The 20,536-nt window shown below is 51.3% G+C and overlaps 1 long non-coding RNA gene across 1 annotated transcript; it reads left to right on the top strand.

The window, feature by feature from the left end:
- The first annotated feature begins 13,341 nt into the window (after nt 1-13,341).
- LOC142084662 (uncharacterized) lies at nt 13,342-18,359 on the top strand. The gene is made up of 4 exons (XR_012674413.1): nt 13,342-13,424; nt 15,176-15,234; nt 15,707-16,222; nt 18,304-18,359. It is a non-coding gene; the product is annotated as an uncharacterized LOC142084662 (long non-coding RNA).
- The last annotated feature ends 2,177 nt before the right edge of the window (nt 18,360-20,536 follow it).

The raw sequence follows: 20,536 nt of genomic DNA, 5'->3' as shown, positions 1-20,536 counted from the left end.
AGATTTGGGGTGAAACACCAGCCACTTGAGGGGCATCGCTCGTGGTTATCCAGCGAGGGTCAGTCATTGGGAACGGATTATCTGTTGCGGGTTATCCCAGGCGAGTTTTCTGCTGTGGGTGGTCCCGGGTGGACCCCCTGGCGTAGGTCACCCCCACGCATGTCCCCCCCCGCCCCTCCCGGTGTCCGCCCCGCCTTTCCCGTGCGAGGTTTTTCCCCCGTGCGAGGTTTTCCCCGTGACGCGCCCCCCGTATCCCCTGCCCTCCTACCTCGTGCCCGCACTGCCCTCCTCTCTCCTCTCCCTCCTCCCACCCCCCGTGTTCCGCACTGCCTCGCCGTAACCCCTCTGCCCCGGACCCCTGGGGTGCTGCCTGCCCCGCCAACCTGCCCGTTGCCCCCCGCCCAAACTCTGGCACCCCCCTCCCGCTCCCCCGCACCCCACTCCCACCCCGCTCTCCCTCCTCCTGCGTTTTGGGTTTGTGCTGCAAACAGCGTCGGTGACGCGGGGCTGCGTGGGTTCCTGCTGAGCAGCGCTTGCACGGCGCCGGGGGCTGTTCTGCTCCTCGCCCCGCCCTGCCGGCGAGCGGGCTGGGGGTGCGCGAGGGCCTGGGAGGGGGCACCGCTGGGAGAGCTGACCCCGGCGGACCCAGGGGGTGTTCCAGACCCTGTGGCGTCAGGAAATAAAACTCGGGGGGCGGTTGGCGGGGGGGCCGCTGCTGGGCTGCGGCTGGCTGGGCATCCGTCGGTTGGCGGTGAGCCATTGTTTTCATTTGTACCGCTTGTCTGTCTGGGGTTTTTCTCTCTGTTGTTTGGGGTTTTTTTCCCCCCCTTTTCCTTACAAGTGGAGTTTTTTCACTTTTGCCCTTCCAATTCTCTCCCACCTCCCACTGAGGGGGGAGCGAGTGAGCGGTTGTGTGGTGCTGAGTTGCCAGCTGGGATTAAACCACGGCACAAGGTGAGTTGCAAGCCCTGCTGGCTAAACGCTTTAGGCTCTCCATGTTATTCCTGCCATCTTGCCATCCTTGTTCTTTCCTGCTGCTTTCAAGTGCCTTGTGCTCCAGCAGCAGGCTGGGAAGGATGGTTGTGGCAGGAGCTGCAGCACCCTGTGACTCCTTCTCAGGCTGCTAGCTTCGCCCTTTGTATGGGCTGCCGAGGTCGTCGGCTCCGCAGGGGCCACAGGCAGCCCGCAGAGCTTGACGCCAAGCCATTCCTTTCCCCTCTGCGCAGCAGCGGTTCTGCCGCTGCTACAGGCAGCCGCTTGCTCGAGGGCGAGGGGCTGGGATGACGACAGGCTGCTGCACGCTTCAGTCGAACTGAGACGCCGTTCTCTGGGCAGCCGGTGCAAGGAGAGCTCAGGTACGTTCTGTACTGCCGATGGCTCTTCACAAGGGAAGCGTGCTCTGGTTTTAGCAGAAAAAGGTGTCGGTCACAGGCAGCCACCTATCACTGCGCACAGCTCAGCTATTTGGCAGGGGTCTTGCTTGTTCAAGTAGAGGCGTATTCCTCGCCTTGCAGTCTCGATGGCAAAACAATCGGGGGTTCAAGCTACAAAAGCACAGAGCAAGGATGGAACCTGCCGGGCTCTACGGTCAACTGCTGAGGACGCCTAATACACCAGCAGGCCTCTTGGCTTTCCCTGCTTCATTTCTAATTCCTTTGCACGCTGGAGGGCAGGGTGGTAAGTGATGTCGTGCAGCGTCTCTCCTCCAAGTGGCAAGCCCTGCGTGTGTGCAGGATGAGGAGAGCAGAGTGCTGATAGCACAGAGGCGAGGAAAGGTGCAAACACCGCAACAAAGGCCCAGGACCACCAGCGTATCGCTCGTTTGCAGGTCAGCCACTGGCACCGGGTCTGCTCAGAAGCGCGGTTTCCTGATGGACATAGCTGCCCCTCCCCTGCTCTCAGGGTGTCACCCGTGTGGCCTTATTTTTTTTAAATCTCTCTCCAGCATCTGTTGAGTCGCCGCTGTCACTCCCACAACCCCGATGCCACCTGCAGACCGAGACAGCGATCCCTGGGGCTTCCTCCGGGTTAGAAAGAAACCTGTTCCACAGGTTCCCCGTGCTGCTTCTCCTCCCCGGGTAATGGGCTGGGGGGCACGGGCAGAAACCACCATGGGACTTGTAAAGCGGCCAAAGGGAAAGGACTGAAATGCTGGAGCCACCGGGTGCTTTTTGGTACAGAGGCGATGAAGATTAGTGCCCGGGCCGCGAGTGGGAAAAGGGCAGGGAAATCTAAGCCCAGTACCGCCAGTAAGCAGTTACCGTCTGTCGATGGTACGAACTGGGCGGAGAGAAGGGGAAAGGGCCGGTGAGGCGACGGTGGCACCCGGCGAGCGGAATTGGGTACTGCAGCTCTTGAGCCGCGCATGCGCGGTGGGGCGCTCTCCTTTGCTCGCTGCTGCCACCGAGCGACCAAAACTGGGTACTGCAGCTCTTGAGCCGCGCATGCGCGGTGGCGCGCTTTTCTTTGGTCGCTGCTGCCACCGAGCGACCAAAATTCGGTACTGCAGCTCTTGAGCCGCGCATGAGCGGTAGCGCGCTTTTCTTTACTCGCTGCTGCCACCGTGCGACCAGAATTCGGTACTGCAGGTCTTGAGCCGCGCATGCGCAGTGGCGCGCTCTCCGTTGCTCGCTGCTGCCACCGAGCGACCAAAACTGGGTACTGCAGCTCTTGAGCCGCGCATGCGCGGTAGCGCGCCTTTCTGTGCTCGCTGCTGCCACCGACCGACCAGAATTCGGTACTGCAGCTCTTGAGCCGCGCATGCGCGGTGGCGCGCTCTCCTTTGCTCGCTGCTGCCACCGAGCGACCAAAACCGGGTACTGCAGCTCTTGAGCCGCGCATGCGCAGTGGTGCGCTTTCCTTTGCTCGCTGCTGCCACCGAGCGACCAAAATTCGGTACTGCAGCTCTTGAGCCGCGCATGCGCAGTGGCGCGCCTTTCTTTGCTCGCTGCTGCCACCGAGCGACCAGAATTCGGTACTGCAACTCTTCAGCCGCGCATGCGCATTGGCGCGCTCTCCTTTGCTCGCTGCTGCCACCGAGCGACCACAATTCGGTACTGCAGCTCTTGAGCCGCGCATGCGCGGTGGCGCCCCCTTTCTCCGCGCTGCCGTCCGCCGGTAACGGCAATGCCGTACTGTGCTGCCTGCGGGGTGATGCCGCCGCGTTCGTTGGTTCGTTCCGGTAAGGAAACGCCGCTGCCGCCCCACGTGCGCGGTGCCGGCGGGCGCTGGGCCTGCAAAGCGCGGACCTGCAGCGCCGGTGCCGCCCCCGTGCACGCGCCGCCCGGCGGCTGCTCGCTGCTGCCGCCCCGTGGCCGAATCGCGGTACTGCAGCGCCGGCACCGCTCAGGTGCGCAGCAGCGCCGCCGCCGCCGCCGCCTTCGCGGCTGCCGCCCCGAAGCCGAAGCGTGGTCCTGCAGCCCGGCGTTCGCGCGCCGGCTCTGGCCCCTCCATGCGCCGTCCCCATCCCGGTGCCTCCCTCATCCCGGTGCATTCGTCATCCCGGGCGGCAATGGTTAGGGTGCCCCCCCCCCGCATGCCAGCACCCCCAAGAGTATCGGCGTGTCCCGGTGCTGTCCCCATCCCTGGGGCAGCTCCCCGTCCCCTGTCCCTGCGGCTGGTCGTTGGGCTCTGTGTTCCCCCAATAAAACACGGGGACAGAGGGGACCCCTGGGGACAGGGGGTGGGGACCCCCAGAGAGTAGGCTGTGCTGCCGTCGCTCCTTGGTGCTGGCCCTGCTTGTCCCCTGTCCCGCCAGTGGTGACGAACTCCGGGCCACTGGCGGGGACCCTCACTGTCACCTTCCCCCCATGCCGGTTGCCACCAGCGACAGGGACAGCGACGCACCCCCGGGGGTGTTTGGGGTCCCCAGGGTGGGAGCGGAGCTGCAGGATGCCGGGTCCCCCCTGCCCGAGCCCTGCAGACCCACCCAGGTGGAGCGCAGGCAACCCCGGCCCTGTCCCCAGCCCTGTCTCCGCGTGGCCGTGGGTCGGTGCTGCCATTGCGTGGCCAGCGGCTGGGAGGACACAGCTCCCGCCGGCTGGGGCCAGAGGAGCCCGGCAGCCTGGGGACCCCCGGGAAGGGCTGGCTGTCATGGGGACTCGGCGCCCAGGGCCCAGGGCACCCCAGAGACCCTACAACAGGGTGCAGCATGAACTATTTTATTACCTGTGCAGTATCCATGAGTGAGTCCCCATCGTTCCCATCCTGGTCCCCCAGTGGGTCGGGGTCCCAGCTGCCCCTGGGGGTGGCTGCAGGTGTCGGGGGTGGGATCCCTTCTCCCCGCGGTGCCCCCCACCTCCCCAGGGTCATCCCTCCCAGTCTCAACTCCCCACATGGTGTCCTCAATCTCCCGAGAAACACCTCTGTTCCCCAATGTCCCCCTACCTACCCCACTCCCAGGGTCCCTCCTGGACCCCAGGATGCCCCCCCCCCCCATCCTGAGGCCGCACCCCCACCCCCACCCCCATGGTCATGAGACACACACACACACACCCCCTCCAGCACTGGGGAGACACTGGGAAGAGCCGGCACTGCCATGTCGGGGACCTGCTAGCCCTCATCCTCCCTAAAGTCTTGCACCATGCTCTGCTCCTTGGGGGGAGTGCCCACAGTCAGGGGGGTGGGGGCTCCCCTCCTCCCCAGGGACCCCCCCCAACCTGTCCAGGGCACCCTCTGCCACCTCCCCAGGGTCCAATCACCGTAACAGGGTCTGACCCTGGGATCCCGCTGGTTAACGTCAGGTGCAAGAGAAGGTTCCTCATTACTCCTTGATTAGTTCTTAGGTGCCAGCTCGAGCTGGGTGCCTCCAGAGAGGGACCCCTACCGCGGATCACCCTCCTTGCACACCTGCACCCGTTGCAGGAGGGTCCGCGCACACCATGGGAGCCATGTGGGAACCGGAGGCGGCCTCGAGGCTGCTCAGCAGCAGTCAAAACACCCCAGTGGTTTCAGGCACCGGCTGTTTTGCTCCCGAACCCAAGGGTACTGCCGAGAAAAATAACCACCACTGTCACACGAGGGTCCTGCACAATCCCCACCATCGCACAAGGGTCCCCGTGCACCTGCCCGCCATTGCACGAGGGTCCCCTGCACACCAACCAATTGCATAAGGGTCTTCCTGCACTGCCCCCCCCCCATTGCATGGGGGTCTCCACACACCGACCCCCCGCTGCGCAAAGGTCCCTGCACAATTGTTAATGTTAATCTTAATCAATATTAATCTTCAAAGTGTTATCATCCTGTGTATAGCCCTCACCCAGAACTGGGTTAAAAGACCAGTTAATAAGAAACCAGAATGATGAAGCTAGTGAGTGGGTGTTTGATTGGAGGAGATCAAGATGTATATGTTTTAATTTAAGAACACTATGGTGATAGATAGTTTAGTTTGTTGTGGATTCTATATTGCTCGCTTCTGTAATTTTAAACAATGAAGACTTGTTGCTTAGAAGTTAGGTAACTAACAGGTGTGTGTTTTAGAAGTAGTGATAATTAATTTTAGCTATGGAAACTATAAACAGACGTGGTCCAAGCATGGCTCAGGGACAAACTGCGACCCTATAAGGTAAAGAGGAAATAAGTTCATGAAGAGTTCACTGCCCTGCCGACCACCAGAGACCACCCAAGACCCCCAAGAAGACCCTAAAGGCTTTAGTGCACATGTGTTTAAGATGATGCAATATTATAATTAGTTCTCGGAAATGTAACGAATATGTAACAAGGAAACTTAAAATATGTATGAGAAGCATGGATATAAACAGAAAGGTGATTAGACCGTGTGTGCTTGATTTGTGGCAAGTCCACCGAGCACCCAGGCCTGAATAAAACAATATCTCTCCTGAGCGTGTGGAATTGGTTACTTGCACGCCGGGCACGAATCCGCTTTTCGGACAACAGTTTTTGGCGACCCAGATGGGACTGCTGTGAAGCCTTGCCCGGATCGACTCGCCGGCTCTCGGTGGGGAGACCCTGCTCTCCGGACTCCAGCGCGCACCGACCTTTTGATCGGGGACTCCGTGAGTATTCTCCCCGACCAGAGCAGGTGAGTGACTCAACGGTGCAACGCTAAGGTAAATGAGATATTGTTCTGGAGTATAAAACTGTGCATGCATTTGGTAAGGAATTGTGGCCACAGGTAAAGAGGTATATTCATATGCGTTTGACAGTGACGACTGGAGTATATGAAGTTGTAGGCGCCAGGGGTAAACCGGTATATTCATATGCGTTTGACAGTGACGACTGGAGTATATGAAGTTGTGGTAAAGAACGTTCTTTTTTTGGTAAAGATATGGGAGCTCAACCATCAAAAGTAACACCTTGTTCCCCCTTAGGATGCATCATTAAACATTGGGGAAAATTTGGGGGTAATCCTTTGAGAAAGGATAAATTAATTGAATATTGTACTAAATGGTGGCCAATGTATAAATTAGAAGATGAGGAAAAATGGCCAGAATTGGGAACCTTGCAATATAATACTATTTTACAATTAATGTTATGAGGTACCTTATGTAATTTGTTTTTTTTTTCTTTGAGAAATGATCATGAAATTTGGAAAAAATATAAACTTTTAGATTTAGATTTTAATGTGATGATGATGATGATGGAAAATAAGGAACCAAAAGTGCATTGTTGTTCTGCTTGTAGCATAGGAAAATGATGTTTAAAACTAGGAGAAGAAGAGGAAGATACACAAATGTTAGTACCACCAAGTAAAAATGAAACTTCTGAAACCGAAGCAAGAGGAAGCAATACTTTTAGTCCGATAGCTGGCAGGACTAGAACCCAGCAAGGGTTAGCACCCCTTCGCCAGGCAGTGGGCCCAAGGGGGGAGCCAGTATTTGTGAAAGTACCATTTACAACTTCTGATTTAATGAATTGGAAAGAATTAGCAGGATCATGTCGAAAGAATTCTGAAAAGGAGTATAGACCTTTTCAAACAATTATTGAAAATCATAATCCAAATTGGCAAGGTATTAAAATTCTTTTGAATAATTTGTTTACTCCTGAAGAAAAGAGGGTAATATTAGAAAAAGCAAATATAGAAAATGAGAGAATAAATGCAAAAGAAGATCCTGCTCATTTTATGCTAACTCAAGACCCAAATTGTAATCCTAATAGTAATGATGGGAAATTGATGATTAAACAGTATCAACAATTAATTTTGTATGGAGTAAAGAATGGAATATCCCGCCCAAAGAATTTGGCGAAATTGACTCAAATAATTCAGGGAAAAACAGAGGACCCATCCACCTTTTATGAACGATTATGTGAGGCAGCTAGGAAATGGACAGACTTAGATCCTGAGACTGATGAGAATAGAGCAATATTTACTACTTTGTTTGTAGGGCAAGCTGCTCCAGATATTCGAAAGAAATTGCAAAAAGTGGATGGGATTACAGGAATTACTATATCACAGTTAATTGAAATTGCTTATAAGGTGTATAACAATAGGGAAGAGGAGGAAGAGAAAAATCAGGAAAAAGAAAAAATAAAAGACAGGAAACAAAAAGCTGCTATTTTAGCAGCTGCTTTTGTAAATGCCCAAGGATCAGCTGGAGGAAGAGGTAGAAGATATTTGAGAGGTAGAGGTAGAGGGTATTTGAGAGGAAAAGGCGGAGGAGGTAGAGATATGTTTAAACAATATACCCCATTAGGATTTAATCAATGTGCTGTATGCAAGAAACAGGGACACTGGAAGAGTGAGTGTCCAGAGAACAAAGGAGCAGTCATGACTCAGTCACAGCAGATACCACCTGAAGCTGATTTACTTATGATGGGAGGAGACTCTGAATGATGGGGACCGGGGGTAGAAAATGATATTTTCCCAGCTGAGCCCCTGGTTCCAGTAAAGCCGGGAGATGAAGTAGTCGATTTTTTAGTAGATACTGGAGCAAAATATTCTGTTATAAATACATGTAAAGGACCAATGAATAAATTTAATGTATCTATTGTTGGGGTCACGGGAAAGAAGGAGATAAGGCCTTTTTTGAAACCTTTAAAATGTAAAATTGGAGGAAAAACACTGATGCATGAATTTTTATATATACCGGAATGCACCATGCCTCTCTTAGGACGGGATTTATTGAATAAATTGGGAGCACAAATTAACTTTAAAAAAGGAAAGATCCAAGTTCATTTTCCTGAAGCTAATGCCTGGCAAGCCCAAGTTTATTTATTACAGACAAACACAGATGAATCTGAAGAAATTCCAGAAGAGATTAAAGATGCAGTTTACCCTTTTGTTTGGGCAACAGAGAAACCAGGAAGAGCGAAAAATGTGGAACCGGTAAAAGTTGAATTGAAAACAGGAGCTCGACCGGTAAGAAAGAAACAATATCCTATTAGTATAGAAGCCAGAAAAGGTTTGGAGCCAATAATAAATAATTTTCTTAAATACGGACTTTTAAGAGAATGTCAATCTGATTATAATACTCCTGTCCTTCCAGTGAAAAAGCCACATAACCAAGGATATAGGCTGGTTCAAGATTTAAGAGCGATAAACCAGTTAGTGGTGGACATTCACCCAATAGTCCCTAATCCATATACGCTGTTAACAACTATCAATGAATCAAATGCATATTTCTCTGTTATAGATTTGAAAGATGCTTTCTTTTGTATACCTCTGGAAGAAAACAGCCAAAAGATTTTTGCTTTTGAATGGAAAGATCCTTCGACTGGGAGGAGGACTCAGCTCTGCTGGACCGTGCTGCCACAAGGGTTTAAAAATAGCCCAACCATCTTTGGAGCAGCTCTGAATAAGGAACTGGAACAGTGGTCCGGTAAGGAAGATCAAATCACCCTCCTTCAGTGTGTTGATGACATCCTATTGGGAGCAGATACTACTGAGATCTGCAAAGAAAAGACTGTTAGCCTCCTAAATTTTTTGGGAATGGCTGGCTACAGGGTGTCAGAGAAGAAAGCACAAATTGCAAAACAAACTGTAATTTATTTGGGGTTTGAGATTTCCCGAGGACAGCGAAGATTGGGAAATGGTAGAAAAGAAGCCATTTGCAGGATGGCACCCCCTCAATCCAAAAGAGAGTTTGAGAGGATTTCTAGGAATGGCTGGATGGTGTCGCCTTTGGATTCCAAATTATGGTTTGATGGCAAAACCATTGTATGAGGCAACCAAAGGCCCTGAAGAAAATCCTGCCTCTTTAATGCCAAGTGAAAAAGAGCGTGATCTTAACCATGATTGTTTACAAGTTATCGAACAGGTGTATGCCAGCAGGCCAGATCTGAAAGATGTCCCTCTCCAAACTCCGGATGAAGAATTATTTACTGATGGAAGCAGCTTTGTTGTAAAAGGAGAAAGGAGGGCTGGTTATGCCGTGGTAACTTTAACTGAAGATCGAGAAGTAAAAGCATTACCTCCAAATACATCCGCCCAGAAAGCAGAAATTATAGCCCTCACAAAAGCCTTAAATTTGGCTAAAGGTAAAAGAGTTAACATCTATACAGATTCTAAATATGCTTTTGGAGTTGTGCATGCTCATGGAGCAATATGGAAGGAGCGAGGACTTTTATCTGCTAGCGGTACCCCTATAAAATATGGAACAGAGATTTTGAATTTGTTGGAAGCAGTACAGAAACCTAAAGAAGTTGCGGTGATTCATTGTAAAGCTCATCAAAAAGGGGACTCAAAAGTAATACAAGGAAATCGAAAAGCAGATAAGGCTGCTAAACGTGTAGCATTAAATACTATGATTTATGTTTTAATTCCATCAAAAGAAATTCAGGTGGAATCCCCAAATTATAATGAGAAAGAAAATAAATTAGCTATGTTATTACATTGTAAGAAGAATGATCAAGGATGGTGGATAACTTCACATGGAGAATGTATAGTGACCCCTGAAATTATGAAGAAATTAATGGTCAAAACCCATGCTGAAACACATATGGGAACAGAGGCAATGGTGGAATCAGTAAGACGATATGCGATAGGAACCAAAATGTTATTGATTGCTAAAAGTGTGAGTAATGAATGTGAGATTTGTCCGAAAATACAAATCCGACCGCCTCCTGGAGAGGTAAAAAGAGGCATAACTTCCGGTGAGTATTGGCAAATAGATTTTTCAGAGTTACCGCGATGTAACCAATACCGATATCTATTGATATTGGTAGATATCTTCTCTGGATGGCCGGAAGCTTTCCCGTGTCGAACCAACAAGGCAAAAGAGGTTGTAAAACATTTGTTGAAAGAAATAATTCCAAGGTTTGGAGTCCCTTTAGGAATATCCTCAGACAGAGGTCCACATTTTGTAGCAGAGGTTGTTAAAAACATGAGTGAAACATTAGGGATTAAGTGGGATCTCCATACCCCTTGGAGACCTCAATCTAGTGGGCAGGTGGAAAAGATGAATCAAACATTGAAAAGACAAATTTCTAAAATATGTCAGGAAGCTCAATTGAAGTGGATCGAAGCCTTACCACTTGCCTTGTTGAGAATTAGGGTGACCCCTAGAGCTAAAGAAAAAGTGAGTCCATTTGAAATTTTATATGGAAAACCTGATAGTGTTAATTTGACAGGAGGATCAGAACAAATGCATGTAATAGGAGAAAAAGTATTAACTGAATATCTTTTATCTTTGAGTAAGGTGTTGAATTCTTTCCATAAGTATGTCCTTTTGAAGACACCTTTACCTCTTGAATTTCCAGTACACTCATTTAATCCAGGGGATCAAGTTTATTTGCGAACGTGGAAGGACGACCCTCTTGGAGAAAAGTAGAAAGGACCTTTCCAGGTGCTGTTAATAACAAACACTGCTGTGAAACTAGAAGGAATAGATTCTTGGATTCATTATACGAGGATTAAAAAAATTCCACCTGGACTGTGGACATCTGTATTTAAGGAACCATTGAAGTTAACTTTGCGGCGTGTTCAATGAGATACTGGAGATGCTGCTAAATTAGTGTAACAATTTGATTTTGAACAGAATTAAATTAGAGAGAGAAGGAAGATGTAAAATGTGTTGTTGTTAATAATAACGATCAGTCAGATTGATTCTCAATTTTTGTTATAGAAATCGAAATATCTGGGAACTTTTAGCCCGAGAAGTAACCGACATGTCTTCCTTTTGTATTGCAGCCGAAAATTCTGTGGGAGAGATGTATAGTTCTTGTTTGGTAAGAAAAGATATAAATTATACCTCCCAAGCACTTTCGACTATTGGTATGGAAATGACACAAATAAGAGAAGCCACACTTGAAAACAGGGCTGCAATTGACTATTTACTTTTAAGACACAATCATGGCTGTGAAGAATTTAAAGGAATGTGTTGTTTTAATTTAAGTGATAATTCACAGTTAGTGGAGAAGAAAATCCAACAATTAAAAGATTTGGCATATGGGTTTAAAGAACTGGAAGGATTAGATTTTCTTGGTTGTTCTCGTGGCTTCCAAATTTAAATTGGCTTAGACAATTATTTTTGTTTGTGGTACTGATCGTTATTTTAGTTATGATTACATGTTGTATGATTCAATTTGTATCTTTTTGTAGAAAATAAGTATTATGAGACTCATGATGTTTAACATCATAAGTCTCAAAGGGGGGAATTGTTAATGTTAATCTTAATCAATATTAATCTTCAAAGTGTTATCATCCTGTGTATAGCCCTCACCCAGAACTGGGTTAAAAGACCAGTTAATAAGAAACCAGAATGATGAAGCTAGTGAGTGGGTGTTTGATTGGAGGAGATCAAGATGTATATGAAAAATTTCTTTACTGAAAGAGTGGTCAGGCCTTGGAACAGGCTGCCCAGGGAAGTGGTGGAGTCACCATCCCTGGAGGTATTTAAAAGACGTGTAGATGAGGCCCTTAGGGACATGGTGTAGTGGGCATGGTGGTGTTGGGTTGACGGTTGGACACGATGATCTTAGAGGTCTTTTCCAACCTTAATGATTCTATGATTCTATGATTCTATGTTTTAATTTAAGAACACTATGGTGATAGATAGAATCCACAACAAACTAAACTATATTGCTCGCTTCTGTAATTTTAAACAATGAAGACTTGTTGCTTAGAAGTTAGGTAACTAACAGGTGTGTGTTTTAGAAGTAGTGATAATTAATTTTAGCTATGGAAACTATAAACAGACGTGGTCCAAGCATGGCTCAGGGACAAACTGCGACCCTATAAGGTAAAGAGGAAATAAGTTCATGAAGAGTTCACTGCCCTGCCGACCACCAGAGACCACCCAAGACCCGCAAGAAGACCCTAAAGGCTTTAGTGCGCATGTGTTTAAGATGATGCAATATTATAATTAGTTCTCGGAAATGTAACGAATATGTAACAAGGAAACTTAAAATATGTATGAGAAGCATGGATATAAACAGAAAGGTGATTAGACCGTGTGTGCTTGATTTGTGGCAAGTCCACCGAGCACCCAGGCCTGAATAAAACAATATCTCTCCTGAGCGTGTGGAATTGGTTACTTGCACGCCGGGCACGAATCCGCTTTTCGGACAACACAATCCCCACCGTTGCACGGGGGTCTCTGCGCAGGCACCCGCACTGCACAAGGCGCCGTGCGCATGCGCACTTCCGGGGCGGGGACTACAACTCCCGGCGTGCCCCCCGCGGGCGGCCCGGAGGAGCCGCGCGCTGATTGGCTGCGGAGGATATTTCAACGGGGCGCGCGGCGGGGTCTGCACCCAGGCGGCGGCGGCAGTAGTCTGAGGTGCCGCGGGCACGGCGGGCTGGCGGGAGGCTGCGGACCCCCTGGGGGACTGAGGAGGGGGGCTGTGCGTCTCGGGGGGACCGGGGAGGGGGGCTGGGGGGGGCTGTGCGTCCCGGAGGGGGCCGGGGAGGGGGGCTGGGGGGGGCTGTGCGTCCCGGAGGGGGCCGGGGAGGGGGGCTGGGGGGGGCTGTGCGTCCCGGAGGGGGCCGGGGAGTGGGGCTGGGGGGGGCTGTGCGTCCCGGAGGGGGCCGGGGAGGGGGGCTGGGCGGGGCTGTGCGCCCTGGATGCGCTGAGGAGTGGGGCTGTGTGTCCTAGGGGGGCTGGGGAGTGGGGCTGGGGGCGGGGGCTGCAGTCCCCCAAGGAGCTGGGGAGTGGGGCTGTGGGTCCTGGCGGGGCTTGAGAGTGGGGCTTGGGGCTCCCACGGGGCTGGAAAATGGTGTGGTCGGGTGCTGTGAGCACCGGGGGTCCTGGGGCTGGGAGGCGCTTGCAAACACCGGGGAGGGGCTGCGAGCATGGGGGGCACAAGGGTTGCACCAGGGTCGGTGCACGATCACCTCCATTGTACGGGTGTCGATGTAGAGGCAGCCGGGCTGCACGAGGCGCCGCGCGCATGCGCGGTGCCGGGACGGGGACTACAACTCCCGGCTTGCCCCGCGCGGGCCGTGCGGTGGAGCCGCGCGCTGATTGGCTGCGGAGGGTATTTCAACGGGGCGCGCGGCGGGCTCTGCACCGAGGCGGCGGCGCAGCGTGAGTGTGAGGGGCCCGGGGAGCCGAGGAGTGGGGTTGTGGCGGGGGGGGGGCGGTCCTGCAGGCTCCGGGGAGGGGGGCTGGGGGGGCTCCAGGCGGAGGAGGGGCTGTGAGCATCTCATCTGGGGAGTGGGGCTGGGGGGGGGGGGGGGGGCTGTGTGCCCTAGGGGGGCCGCGCAGTGGGGCCGGGGGGGGGGCGCTGTGTTCCCTAGGGGGGCCGCGCAGTGGGGCCGGGGCGGGGGGGGCGCTGTGTGCAAACAGACCCTCCCTGCGAGTCCCCACTGTCGCCCCGTGGGGCCGGGGACCCCCCAGCCCTCCCTGCAGGCAGACGGGCAGCCTGTAGGCAATGGAGGCCGCCCGCCTCAGCGAGGTGCTCGAGTCTGGGGGCTTCACTGGCCAAGTCGAGGGAGGAGCTGCTGGAGAGAGGGCTTAGAAACGGCCTTCTGCCCCCGAAACTGCTGGAGCATTTGAAGGGGAGGGACAGGTCCACCCCAGGGCCCCAAGGGGAAGACCTCGGAGCAGGGACTTGGGGTTGTTCCAGGAGCAAAAGCTGGTCCCAGCCAGCTCGCCTCTGCTCCCCCGGCACCGGGATCAGACCTTTCAAAGCCCCGTTTCTGCCCGAAGCATCACACAAGCGCTTGCCCTCCCCGGGGGCATCTTTGGGCCTTGAGAACAGGCGCAGCAGCTGGGTTTTTGGGCTCAGAAATGGGTGCCAAGTGAGCTGGTTTGGGGGCCCAAAGCAGAAGCCGGTTTGGCCGTTTGTGCGGGGGGGTGGGCAGGCATTGGGGGCTGCAGGGGAAAGCAGGGGGTGGGCAGGGTGCGTGGACCCTCCCCAGGGGGAGGGGCTCTGGTCCTGCCGGACCCCGAAGTGCGGGAGGCCGGCATGCACCAGGCCCAACTCAACATGTGCGGTGGTCTCTGGGGGGAAGAGGTGGTCTCTGCTTTTCAGACCCCGCACGCCCTCTTCGAGTCCAGCTCTTGCTTGTCGACTGCTTCGAATAGTTATTAACTGATTAGTCCTACAAACTGATTAATGTTTATACAATGTCCAACTATGATATTTAATCCTAATAGTCGAGTTTTGACAGCGGTTGGTTTACGACCTTGTCAAAAGCCCAGGCTGTTGCAAACAGCTGGAGCTTGTAAGGAGAAGGAGCTGAAATCAACGGTGCAGAGCTGGAGCTTCAATTAGCCAGAACCGTCGCAAGCAGGAGCTGGAACGAGATGAGGTGTCCGCTGTCTGGGGCATGCCTTAGCCAGAGGCAAAATTACCAGCAGCTGTAACGAGCGGGAGCTGCGATTCGCTGCAGTGTCTGTTTGCCGGAGCATCCGTCGGCCAGACTGCACTCCCAGCACGGCTGAAGAGCAGCCAGGCGCAGGCAGGGCTGTCCCCAGCAAGGCGCTCCGAGCGGCAGGGAGGCGAGTTGTCCTTCTGCCAGCGGGGAGCCCGGCCTCTTCCCTCGGGGATTAAATCCACGCCACGCGTGGATCCGCTCTCTTTGCGTGGAGGGTCTCTCCCGGACCCGTTCCCGAGGGCTGAAGTGAGGTGGGGGTCCCCCGGCTCTCCCCGGGGGGCAGGCGGCAGCACGAGGCGGCGGTGTCTCCCCGGTACCCGGCAAAGGGGAGCGAAACCGGCCGGCTGGAGCTGCCGGGGTGCACAGCCCGGCCCCGCACGGCAGAATCCTTCCCTGGGTTTTCGCCGTTGGCTGGGTGTGACAAACAGGTTCATTTTGTGCCTCCTCTTTTCCCAGCGTCACCTTCTGCGTCACGTGAAGAAAATCCTGCGTGGTTGATGCCGCTTGCTGCTCAGGTGATGGCACGTGTGGGGCCGGGGGAGCCGGGAGAAACATTGGCGCGTTCAAGGACGCTGCAGGTGCTCCACGTCAAACCCAGGGAAAAGGCAAATTTGCTGCCGGTGCAGAAAAGCTGATGAACAATTGCCGTGAACAGAGCGTGCCTACGTACCCTCGTTAGCGTAACTAACCCGGGTAGTTACGAGTGTTTTCCTTTCAGGGAAAAGAATGAGCTTTCATCTACGAAAAATTAAGAGCTGCCTGTGTCCTTCTTTAAGTTCAAGTGTTTCTCTTCTGTTTGTTCATACTGATTTTATGGGCAGGTTGGAAATAGCCTTTTATTTTTATAGGCATAACTCAATTTGTAGTACTACGTGGTGTCAGGATAGTGAATTTTGGAGCACCCAGGTGTCACTAGAAACGGAATGAATGAGACACGATGGAAACTGATATTTAAACTTGATTTTTACTTGATTTTTTTTTCCTGAGAGTGTTGATGGCACGTTGTCCTGTGGCTCAATCCACGTTCTGTTCAGTGGAGTCTTCAGTCTAGGACTTTTAAGGAAAAAAGTTGGTCCTTCCAAAAAAGGGCTAGTCATTCATAGGATCGAGGTATAGACTTGGAGAGCCGCTTAAGTACGTGATCAGAATTAAAGCCAAATGTCGCTTCGTGTTGCTGCTGTTGGCCTTCACTTTTGTTAATTTCCCCGCTGCTCCGTCGTGGTTGGGAGCTCTGAATCATCATTTTTTTCACTCCCTAACGCATTTTTCTCCCCAAGGAGAGGCTACGTTTAAAAGTTACTTAGTTTCCTCGCAAATGCATCGGTCAATAAAACGGAGTTATGATTATTAAAACCACACAAATGACACCGGTCTTACAGATCTGGACTATTTCTGAACACGTGTTCATCGCGTGCAGATGTCATCGGGATACGGATCATCTGCATTTCATGCTCTGACGAGACAATCTGCTGAGACAGGGACGAGCTCCAAAAGAAAAAAAAGGTACAACGTCAAGGTTTTGTTTTGTTGTTGGTTTTTGTGGGCTTTTTGTGTTTGTGTTATTTTTTGGTTTGTTGGGTTTTTTTTGTTTTTTTTTTTTTTTTTTTTAAAAGAGTGCGATGTTGACTGGTGGCAGCCTGCAGAGCTCTCTTGCTGCCTGACCTCTCCTTTTCTTCTCTGTCACTCCTCTTTCGTGGCTGTAATTTTCACTCGGGTAGTTTTAGAAGAGCGATTTAGTTCCTCGCCTGTGTAAATGTGCTGGTAATACCTGGAAGGTAAATGCTTGAACCGGTAGCGAATAACTTGGCTACAAGTAGAATTTCTGAAGGAAGAACAACAACAGCAGGAAGCAAGTAGCGAGTTACCCCAAATTTGTGTGTGTCAAACACATCAAAGTTTTATTGCCAAACATTGTTTGGCAATGTGTTCCAAATGGCTCGTTTTGGTAAACATAAATTTTCAGGAAGTTCAGGGTTGTGTGTGGAAAAACGTGCCCCTCTGTCTAGGTGTCCTGCTACGTAAATAGCATCAGTCAGTAGCACATCCAGCGGCAGGGCTGTTGTTCCCTGCTCTCGATATTGCCGTAGTAGTGTTGTGATGTTTCGACCTAAGAGGCGGGTTTAGGAATGGAAGGAGAATGCCTGCGTTCTGCAAGGGCTACGAATGCCGACCCTTTTCTCTGCCTGCTGCTTTCCTGTGCGTGAGATGAAACTGTATTGTTTTTCTCCCTTGTTCCCGGTAGAAATATTTCTGAAGCTGTCGCTGCTGTGGGTTTGCAATTTGCGTTACTGCGTTTTTGTAGAGTTCTAGTTACGGATCGTTTCTGCCGCGGCAAAGTGTCAAGATACGGTTTTCAGTTTAAAGCTTCAGAAGCTGCATTCGCGGAAATCGGCGTAGGTGAAGCTGGTCGTTGTGGTTTAACCCGGCAGGCAGCTAAACACCACGCAGCTGCTCGCTCGCTCCCCCTGCCCCCAAAGTGGGGTGGGGGAGAGAATCGGGAAAAAAAAGTGAAGTTCGTGGGGTGAAGTAAAGACAGTTTAATGGGACAGAACAGGAAGGGGAAACAATCGTAACGATAAAAGAATATACAAAATAAGCGACGCACAATGCGATTGCTCACCGCCCGCCGACTGATGCCCAGCCGGTCCCCGAGCGGCAGTCGCCGCCGCCCGGCCAACTCCCCCAGCTTATGTACTGAGCGTGACGTCATATGGTATGGACTGTCCCTTTGGCCGGTTTGGGTCATCTGTCCTGGCTAAGGTCCCTCCCAGCTTCTCGCTGGCAGGGCATGAGAAGCTGAAAAGTCCCCGACTAGCGTAAGCGCTACTTAGCCACAACTAAAACATCAGCGTGTTATCCACGTTTTTCTCGTCCTAAATCTAAAACACAGCGCTATACCAGTTACCAGGAAGAGAATTAACTCTATCCCAGCCGAAACCAGGACACTGGTCTTGCGCATGATCCCGCTGTGCTCGCAGGGGTGCTCAGTGGCTCCTCATCAAAACAGCGAGGTGCGTGTGGACGTCCGTAGGGTTGCGCTAGGGGTCTGGGGGCGTTATGTATTTTTGCTGTTGGAAGACGGAATAGAGCGTGTGCCTGTTAAATCTAACGATGGTCGAAGGTTGGGAGGGACCCTGAGCAGGTTTGGTGGCACAACTGCAGTTTTCAAAGATCTTGACCGTCTAGAGAAACGGCCTGGAAAAAAGGATTCCTCTTTTGCAGCGAGTTCGCGAGGACAGACGGGTTGCCGTACTCTTTAACAAAAATACTCAACTTGGGACGTATAGGGTGAGGAAATCGCGGCTCTACTTAGGCTTGAGAAAACGTACGTAGGTGTCTGTGCCTGTCACCTGCGCGTCTCTAGGCAAGTGAGTTCTAGCGAAACTAAAGCTGCCGATGAGCCAAAAAAAAAAGGCATGGTGGTCTAAAACATGCATAAGCTCTAGTGGCCTGTCTCAACAACTGCACCAAAGATGATGCAAAATACTTTCTCCTCCATTCAGTTGTAGTCTTCACAGAAAAGGAAGCTTTGTGCTAAACGTGGTTTGTTGTTTTTTTTTTTTTTTTGCCTTTCCTCTCAGCAGAATGTCAACTGCCGTGAAAGTACGAGACGGATGGAAAGGATCCATAGTGGTCTGCAAGAACAAGGTATGCCTGTGATATGTGTCTGCATTTTTCCTAAGGTGCTTGTAGTGTGGACTTTACAGTTAACATGAAGAATGTGGCAGCTCTCCTTCTATCTGATTTTTTAACATGAAATATTTTAACACAAATACTAAAAATAAAGGTCTGTTCTGGAGCGTGGTACGCCTATTCAAGGCTTGCTTTCCTTCGTCTATTTTCTCTTCCTGAAAGCAGAGTCTTCTGTTTCTGTGTGCTTGCTATTAAAGGGTGCTGTGAAAATAATGTTGGACTAGAAGAGGAAAGGAACCGTTTGTAAGAGTTCGGATGTTCGGGAGAAACAGGCTTTGTTTTCACGATAAAAGCTTTATGCTTTTTCAGTCAGTCAGTGTTTAAAATACCTTACAGGAGCACTCGAAAACCTTACTGAGATACTAGCATCTGTGCTAAAAGCAATCAAGGTCAAAGAAGAGGCGTGGACAACACGGGACAAATCGGCGTCGCTTCGGTGTGTTTTCCAGGCTTTCCCGAGAAGCGGTAGCAGCCTCGTAACTAGCGACAGAGAGTCCTGATGTGTTTTCGGTGAGTTACTGATTCTCTAATGTCCTTTTTCCTAACCTGCAGCGCGTAATTTTGACTTCGGTTGGAAAGAGATTTTCCAGAATGGAAATCGTTTTCATTCAAAGGAGTTGCCTTTTACGAACTTCCCATCAGAATGGATCTTCAGAGATGACGTGCTTGGCAGTAGAAGTCATCCGCAAGGAGACTTTTCACTCTCTCTGGAAAAAAAAAAGGAGTTAAATCGATTTCCTTGCAAGGACCCAAGCGCAGCACATCTTCCAATAGTCGACGTATGGCTGATCTTTGGTTCTCGGGTGTAACGGTCGAGAGATCGTAAAGACGCGTTCCTCCGCACGCTTGGGTACAGCCAACAGCGTTAGCAAACCTGCCAGTCCTTTTTGGTAGCCTTACGTATTGCAGCACCGGGGATTTGATATTCCCCACCGCCTGCCCCCCCCCCCCCCAAAAGAAAGTTAAAATTGTCTAATTTCCAAACTGACTTGCATTGTTTAAACTGCAACTGCCAAATAGCTGTAGTGTATAATTTATTAGGTGTGCTTAAGCAGTTGGGTAGTTGCTCTAAACGTTTAAAAAGAGAGGCAACTGAACGTTAGGGGCTTTTTTCCTGATCTTTTGGCAGAGTGCTCTGAAGCACTTTATTTCTATCTCGCTTTCGACGGCGCGTTTCCCCGGCAGTTCGGTAGCATCGGTCTCGGCGCAGCTGGCCAGGCGTCCCTCCTAGTCATGTCACACACGCAAAACCCCTGGTCAAACGATAGCTGTGTAGCTTGGAGGTAGATAATTTAATGGTATGAATTCACAGCTACGCAATTTCAATTAACGCAAAAGGAAAATCAAATATTTTTATAGTATGAGTCTTCTCATTGTACGTATGTAAGCGTGCGCACGCCTTTTTAGCATAAAATGAATTGCTGAGATTTGTTCTTTCTTTTTCATTTTACTCTTCAAAGTTTTACGCTTCACTTTCAGCTTTATCGGCCAAGCGAGCGAGATGCGCAGCAGCAGCAGCAGCAGCGCAAGGGCTGGAGCTGCGGCGGTGGATCCGTGCGCGTAGATGCTGATTACGGCGCGCCCTTGTCCTGCAGCCTCACGGGGTTATCTCCCGGCAGCGGTGCTGTAAGGAAGGGACGAGGCGTTTTCCGACACCAGCGAGAGCGTTTACTTCTCTGCGAAGAACGTGTTCAGAATTGTGTCAATTAGTCTTCACGCTGATTTTAAGCGTTCGAATCGCTCGAGCTTTTAAAGGCGGCGTTGTGTTTCGAGCTGACCCGTTTGCCTGGCACCCTCCTTTAGCTCGACTGCTACCCTCTCCCTTATCCTGACCGAATTCCTCTGCTGCCTTCGGTGCTGTTTTTTTAACGTGCTGAAATATCCGTTGGGATTTTTGTTTTTCAGATGCCTCGCTGTGAGCGTCCCGTGGTGCTCAGGAGAGACCCCCGGCCTGGGTTTGCCTGCCGGTCGTTAGGCGTGCTGAGGGTAAGGGGCCGGCTGGCAGCCTGCGGGACGGGGGCTGGGGGGGGCTGCAAGCGTTTGGGGGGGCCGCCCCTCCTTTATCTTTCTAGCAGAGCCCCCCTTTTTGGCGGGGGTGCGTGCGTACATACGTAAACGGCATTA

Source organism: Calonectris borealis, chromosome 8 (genome assembly GCF_964195595.1).
Source record: "Calonectris borealis chromosome 8, bCalBor7.hap1.2, whole genome shotgun sequence".
NCBI classification, from domain to species: Eukaryota; Metazoa; Chordata; class Aves; order Procellariiformes; family Procellariidae; genus Calonectris; species Calonectris borealis.
The sequence above is the reverse complement of the archived record's forward strand: the minus strand, read 5'-3'. Positions and strand labels throughout refer to the sequence as shown.